Source organism: Pipistrellus hanaki (assembly GCF_964339955.1).
Source record: "Pipistrellus hanaki genome assembly, chromosome: 1".
Classification (NCBI taxonomy): Eukaryota; Metazoa; Chordata; class Mammalia; order Chiroptera; family Vespertilionidae; genus Pipistrellus; species Pipistrellus hanaki.
Window position 1 is genome coordinate 86,481,791 of NC_140503.1, and position 7,831 is coordinate 86,489,621.

The 7,831-nt window shown below is 43.3% G+C and overlaps 1 long non-coding RNA gene across 1 annotated transcript; it reads right to left on the minus strand.

Moving 5' to 3' along the window:
• Positions 1-3,187: 3,187 nt before the first annotated feature.
• On the minus strand, positions 3,188-6,291 carry LOC311633174. Its single transcript, XR_014796908.1, has 3 exons — positions 6,224-6,291; positions 4,957-5,050; positions 3,188-3,287 (listed from the first exon to the last, which is right to left on the minus strand). It is a non-coding gene; the product is annotated as an uncharacterized lncRNA (long non-coding RNA).
• Positions 6,292-7,831: the final 1,540 nt, after the last annotated feature.

A 7,831-nucleotide genomic window follows, 5' to 3' on the forward strand; every position in this document is an offset into this window, starting at 1 on the left:
TTTGAGCATCCTGATTTGTGTTCATCCACACAGCACAGCAGTCACCCCTAGGTGGCTGAAGCTGGTTTGCAAACCAGTTTGGCAGGTCATATCTCTAGGGTGCTTCTGATAGGGCACCTTACTTAACCTGACTAATCGCAGATCCTGGAAATATCCCTCTGGGGACTCTCCTGTATGTGGGTCATCTCACCAGCTGGGCACTGGGCTTATAAGCACCTCCTGGCTTCCAAGCCTGGACTCTGTCCCTGCACTGGCTGTGCGGGGTGGCGCCAAGACACCGAAGCACCTTAGAGGTAAGCAAGCACAGCACTGACAAGTCAAGTAATCGTTCTGACTGACAGACTCCTTCTAAGGACATCTTGCTGCCTGGCCTACTAAAAGTCAAGTGGAAGGGAATGCATTTGGCATAAGGATTACTTTAAAGTAAAGGCAACAGAGATCAATAAGATGCAAGAAGAGTTTTCTTCCCTCCCCTTTTCGACCTAAAAGTAGGACATGAATTTCCCTTGTGAAAGTCTCCTCTCCTGTACAAGGAAGAGGAAAGAGACTCACCACCAAGATGAGAGTAGTCGCTGAGATGAGTTTGCATAAACAGACCTTACTAAATTAACTTTTATATTCCATTAGTTCCCCATATATATTCTAATTACTTATCCACAATGTATCATCCTTGAAACCCAAACCCCCTTTCCTTTGTTAAACATCCTATGTAATAAAAGGCTAATATGCAAATTTATCGAACAGCAGAACGACCAGTTGCTATGATGTGCACTGACCACCAAGGAGCAGATGCTCAATGCAGGAGCTGCCCCCTGGTGGTCAGTGCACTCCCTCAGGGGAGCACTGCTCAGCCAGAAGCCAAGTGCAGCAACCATGGCAGGAGCCTCTCCCACCTTCTGGGCAGCGCTAAGGATTTCCAACTGATGGCTTAGGCCCGCTCCCTACAGGGACATCCCCCGAGGGCTCCCAGACTGCAAGAGGGCACAGGCCGGGCTGAGGGCCGCCCCCCGCCGCCCCCCATGCACGAATTTTGTAGTATATAAACCCCCAAGTTAAAAGTGGCTCTTAGTCTCCACTTTCCCTAGCAGTAGAATCTGATGTAACAGTGAAGAAGAGGGTGAGCTCCATAAAAATAAAGGCCATCTCTGTCTCAGTCATAAGGTTGTCTAACACGTAATAGGCTCTCAACAAATCGATGGATGGATAGCTGTTGGATAAAATAGGAGTGAAGCAACTGCATGGTGTAAAAGGTACAATTTTAGCTTAGTGAGCACAGACTCCTATAAAATATCACCAAGACACCCTGCTGATAAGACAAAGCTCTTGGCGATGAGAGGTCACTACTTGGCAATCCAAGGGGAGCAGATAAAGTCAGGATATTCATCTGGTTTAAGGTTAAGTGTTTCAGTGTGAGGTGGATTAGGATTTGGTAAGTCTCGTGATACAATCTGTCAAAATTTGGGGTACAGCAAGTTGAGGTAACAGCCATCTAATGCTATCTATTGTATTTACAAGTATTTGTGTGACAATTAAACCACGATGGCAAAGACAGTGGAACAAATCACATAGTGAAGACTGTAGAGTAGTAGTCATGTAAATGCAGACTAAGAAAGCTATGTGCACACATTGTTCCAGTCCTCAGGCTAATGAGACATTAAATGATGTCTCCTTCCACACTATGACATGCACAGGTAAGGAAACCATGTTTGTCCACAGGAGGACGGGAAAGCTAAGTGGGCTCTAGGATAGGTGTGGTGGCTAATCTCTGCTTATTCAGGGCTGATGCATGCTGAGCCATGCAAGGGAGAGGTAATTCGGATGTGCCTGAGCCTTTGATTTTCTCTGACAATAGCCCGAGAGACAGGATTAGCTACATAACTTGCAGAGCCCAGGGCAAAATGAAAATGCAGGACCCCTTGTTCAAGCACTAAGAATCTCAGAGTTTGGCAACACTTCAAAAAGCTAAACATAGAATTACCATGTGACCCAGAAATACAACTCTTAGGGATATGCCCAAAAGAATTGAAAACAGGGACTTGAATAGATATTTGCATACCCATGCTTATTGCAACATTATTCACAATGGCCAAAAGGTGGAAACAGCTTAAGTTTCCTTCAATGGAAGAATGGGTAAACAAAATGTGGTCTATATATACAATGGATTATTACTGATCCATAAAAAGGAATGAAGTTCTGTCACGTGATACAACATGGATGAACTTTGAAAGCATTATGCTAAGAGAAGTAAACCTAACACAAAAGGACAAATTATGATTTCACTTATATTAAATATCTAGAATAGGCAAATGCATGCACAGAAAGTACATTAGAGGTTACCAGGGGCTGAAGGAAGAAGGGAAGAGAGGAATATTACTTAATGGGTTTAGAGTTTATATTTGGGGTGAAGATAAAGTTTTGAAAATAGTGATGATGGTTGTACAATATTGTAAACGGAACTAATGACACTAAATTGTACATTTTTAAATGGCAAACTTTATACTGTGTGTTTCATTTTTAATTATGGTAAAATACTGTCATATATTTTTACCACAATAGAAAAATTATTAAGAAAAATTCAGAATTTCAAGAGTGTTGCAGCAGAGCAGTGACCAAGTACAGGCCCTTCTGAGCACAGGGTTCTGTGTGGTGCCAGCTCTGATGAGAGGACAGAAACCCTCAAGTTTCGATGGCATGCCACATTCTGGAAACCAAGAGTACTACTGGGTCACTGAAGACCTACTGAAAATGCCCAGGATCCAGGATCTACTCGGTGCTCAACAAGAATGGTAGACACCAGAAGTCCTCAGAACTCCTGCTGCCACTAGAGCCCTCCCTGGTCTTCTAAAGGTCAAGTCTAGAATCCAGGTCCAAAGCTCAGGAGACTTCCCAATGTCAGCCCTGGAGGTTTCATTGTGAGTGGGATATGTTTCCTCCTACCCCTTCCCTTGGTGATGTAACTTTAACCCTCTGGCACTGTTTACAGGGCGGAAGGGTGCAGCGGAGCTGGAACCTACACTTGGCTGATAATTAGGAGAGCAGTCTCTACCTGCTTTCCTCACCTGGTATTCATTGTGCGCACTACTCCTCTCCCCCTATGCCTTCTGTTTTGTTTTTTTCCCTGACTGAGCCACCACCACTCTCTAGCATGCTGGGTAAGTGATAGGTAAGTCATGGAGTCCTGCAGGAGGGCACTGGAGGTGAGGGATGTGAAGGTGACAGATACAACTTTGGAGCCCAACCAGTAGCCAAGAAGAATGCCTGGTCTTGTGGTCCAATGCAAGCAGAGTCTACAAACAACATATATAGGGTACCAATGAGAAATGGAAAGGTAACAGAAAGGTGAGCCCTAAGAAACCTAATGAAGTCAGATTGCTTGACACCATTGTCACCCACGCCTTAGGTTATCAACCCTTCATCTGGGGTTTCGTTGCAGAACGAATGCCTTACTTGTGAGAAAAAACAAACACAGGTGGCACAGGAGAGCTTGCTGAACCCTGAGGCCACCTCCTGTTATTCCTGCTCATGGGTGGCCTTAAGCTCTTCTGCCTCTGGAGAGCCATTCAACAGGAGGGTGGGAACTGGGCTCGCTGGCAGAGGATACAGCCCAAACAAGACATCTCTCATTAAAGTCATACATAGTCATCTAGTCCCAACCCTGCCTACAGTTACTGGTAGGATTCCTGAGCCACCCCAAATCCTCTGTCATCATTTTAGGGTCATCTCAGGAAAACATCTCATGGGTACTGGTGAGCCTCTCACAGCGTGTGGCACACACTACTTTCTCCAACTGGAACTCTGGTTCTCCACAAGAATATGTACCGCTCCAACCTCTAAAGACCTGGAGGCCCCAGGAAGGTCCCTCACGCCAGTCCTGTCATCTATTCACGCATGTGCAGCCAAGCAGAGAGTGCTCTGCAGAGCCATGGACATCGACACAGCCCACCCACTTATATGTTATCACTAACGAAGAGAGAAGTGTGAATTACCCCTCAACCCTTGCCAATGTTGGGACATTGAGTAGGTCGCCAAGCACTCCTGAATTCTTTAAGGAATGTCTGGGAGGACAATGGCTGGCCTTGCTATGTTAGAAATTGCACTTCAGGGCCCTCTAGGTACACCTAGATGAGGCCTGAATTCTGGAGATTTAAGTTTGGTCTGTCATGGCTGACATATTAGAAGGATAGGGCCTGGGAGTATCACAGCAGAAAAATACCAGTACATTTTTAGGCCTCCTCTTCCAGCATAACTTCAGAGGAAGGAGCCTGTTTGGGAAGATGAGCATAAAACTTTACCATGTCCAACTACCTTTGTTAGAGGGTTTTAGAGTCAAACCATTCTTTCAATTAGATACTGAACAGACCTGCTTTTTCTAAATATGTTTTAAATCAAAAGACACTATCTTTGGAAAATATGCTGAAATAGCTCCCCCCATGGAGAGGGTCCTCACCACCATCCCCTGCTTTCAAATCCCCACCATTCTCAAGAACCTTTCTGTGCAAAAATGTACCCTTAATAACGAAAGCTAACATTTACTGAACATGGTCCTTGTGTCAGGCATGGCCTCATGATCTCACTTGTTTGTCACAACAACTCTATAAGAGAAGAATTGTTATTCGCTCTGCTTTACAAATGAGGGGCATGTACAGGGAAATTAAATGACTCCCCCAACATCATGGAGCTCCCAACTGCTCTGAACTCCAGTTCCAGGTGAGACTCTGGGGGCCCAGATTCATATGGGAAGAAACTGGACTGCCTGGAATTGGGTGGAACTCGAGGGTGGCTTTCTCTCAGAGGTGCTTGCAGCAATTACCAAGAGACACTGAGACCCAGGGGCCTCTTAAGGCAGGCCTGACAGAAAGCTATTGCTGTTTGCTCCACCCTGAGACTCCACCCCATCCAAGCTGTACGCAGAGGCTTTGCATATGAATGGCCTTGTTCTTTGAAATCTAAACTTACCTCACAAACTGTAGCTGGGTCAGAGAGACCCAGAACATCCAAAAGAAGGATGCAGCAGCTTGCATTGCTTCACAGCTGGGCCTCATCTGGGCACCTCCAAAACACAAACAAAGAAGAGAAATCTGCAGATCTCCCTGTAGCTCCTGCTATGTTGCCTTAGGCACAGGTTAAATTAGCACCTCATTGGAGATCCAAAGGAGCACCCATAAGATTGTTAGCTGATTTCTCAACAGAAACTATGCAGGCCAGAAGGAATGGCAAGAAATACTCACAGTGATGTATAGCAAGGACCTACAATCAAGATTACTCTACCCAGCAAAGCTATCATTCAGAATTGAAGGTCAGATAAAGAGCTTCATAAGATAAGAAAAAGCTAAAGGAGTTAATCACCACCAAACCAGTATTATATGAAATGCTGAAAGGTATTCTTTAAGAAGAGGAAGAAGAAAAAAAAGATAAAGATAAAAATTATGAACAGCAAATACATATCTATCAACAAGTGAATCTAAAAATCAAGTGAATAAAAAAATCTGATGAACAGCCGAAACAAGTTTGGCTCAGTGGATAGAGCCTCAGCCTGCGGACTGAAAGGTCCCAGGTTCAATTCTGGTCAAGGGCATGTACCTTGGTTGTGAGCACATCCCCAGTAAAGGGTGATCAATGATTCTCTCTCATCAATGTTTCCAGGTCTCTATCCCTCTCTTTTCCTCTCTGTAAAAAATCAATAATATATATTTTTTAAAAATCTAATGAACAGAATAAACTGGTGAATTAATAGAATCAGGGGCATAGAAAGGGAGTGAACTGACAATTCTTGGGGGAAAGGTGTATGGGAGGTACAGGAAGAGACTATACAAAAATCGTACACTTATGGATGAGGACTGTGGTGGGGGAGTTATGGGAATAAGGGCAGAGGGTGGGGTGGGAATCGGGTGGAGGGGAGCTATGGGGGGGGGTGGAGAGGAACAATTGTAATAATCTGAACAATAAATATTTATTTAAAAAATAAAAATAGGTAGAGGAGGAAAGGGGGAGAGATCAACCAAAGAAATTATATGCATGCATATAAGCCTAGCCAGTGGTCATGGACAACAGAGGGGTGGGGGAATACATGGGGAGGGGTTTGGGATGGGAATGGGGGGATGAAGACAATTATGTGATACCATAATCAATAAAGAAATTTTTAAAAAATAAAAAATAAATATTTCTATTTGAAACACCTGAATTCTGTTGTTGTTTGTTTTTTGTTTTTTTACCAAATACTTACCGAAGAACCTTTATCAATTTATTTTCCTTGGGGCATTTGTGTCAGTACCCATGTTTGGGTCCCTGTCTTTTGTTCTTATTTTGTTGAGTTCTTCAATCATATCTTCTTGTTCTTAAGTTTTTGCTTGTAGCTCTTTCTTCCCACCAGCCTCTCAACATTTGCAAAATTTTGCTGCTTGCTACTAATTGGGCTCCTCTGTTTTTAGACCACTGTTACAAAAACTGCATGACAGCCTTAAAGCACTGAGCAGGCCCCATCCCTTCCTCTGAGGACACCTCTGGGTACCAATAGGTCATTAACAAACAAACAACAAAAAATCGCCACAGCAGGACTCTGCCCCTGCAGCTGGGAGCTATGCATACCTAATGAAGTGGAAAACTGGTAGTAAAATGGACTGACCAGTCTCAATGTGTTTCTAATAACTTCTATATCTCCCAGTCTTCATTTCCCTACACATCTTCTTTCCTTTCTAAATGATTTCTCCAAACCCTCTGGCCCGCTAACACTTTCAGATCTGTATTCTCTCTTCCTTTCCTCCCCATCACTGTGTTTTGCAGAGGATTCCCCCGTTTCTCAGTCACACTGTACACATTTTAAATACCAGTCGCCTCAGTCTCTAATTGTGAACACAAAGATGTCACAGGTATTCAGCAACCTGGGAGATTAAGAGCAGATTTTATCTTATAATACTGTAAATACCACAAGCTGTAGGTATTAGATCTCTGTTTCCAGATCTCTTCTTGGAAGAATTTATTACCCGCCCAAAGTCAGAGATTGTAGGAGGCAGTCAGACTCTGAACCCAGATCTTTCTGATGCCAAAGCTCCTGCTGGTTCAACCATTCAGAGGCAGAAGCTCTAACAGTGACAAGGGGAGTCCAGGGGCAGAAATGAGTGCAGTAAAAATGAACAAAGCACTGGATTTTAAATTTTTGCAAAAGTTTATCGTTATTCCATCAACATGAGGTCCTCTTGGTGAAAATTTCATTTCAGATGTTTCTCAGCAACTCCAGAAGCATTATCAGAAAGAAGTCAAATTCAGAAGTATCTTCCAGAATCCATTTCTCCCGAATTATATATATACATGGAACACAGTTATGTGAACAAGGAGAGGGGTGTGGCAGGATCTATAAGGAAAAGAAGTGAGAGGAGATTGGAAGTAGGGAGGAGATTAGCTTCACATTTATACACCCATTTTACTTATTACAATAGCGTGTATTTTTTTATAATTTGAAAAGCATCAAATAAAAAAATTAAAAACTTGTGGCAAAGATAATCCTATATGTTCACCAAATCCCATTTTCTTCTTTCTGAATACACAAGAAGCCTAATTTTCCAGACTCCCTTGCACTTAGGTTGGGCTTATGTAACTGGGTACTGACCAAAGAGATTTGGACAAAAGTAATTACACCCCTTCCAAACATGGCCATAGAATTCCTAAGTCATCATCCACACTCTCTCTTCCTCTTGTATGGCAAATTTTTGAGGCCACATGACTAAGATGAAATCATAGCAAGATGGATGGAGCTTCAACCCCTGAATCAATTATTGGAGGAAAGCCACCAAGGTCAATACAAGAGTATTGACTGGCCCATGGCAGATAATGACCA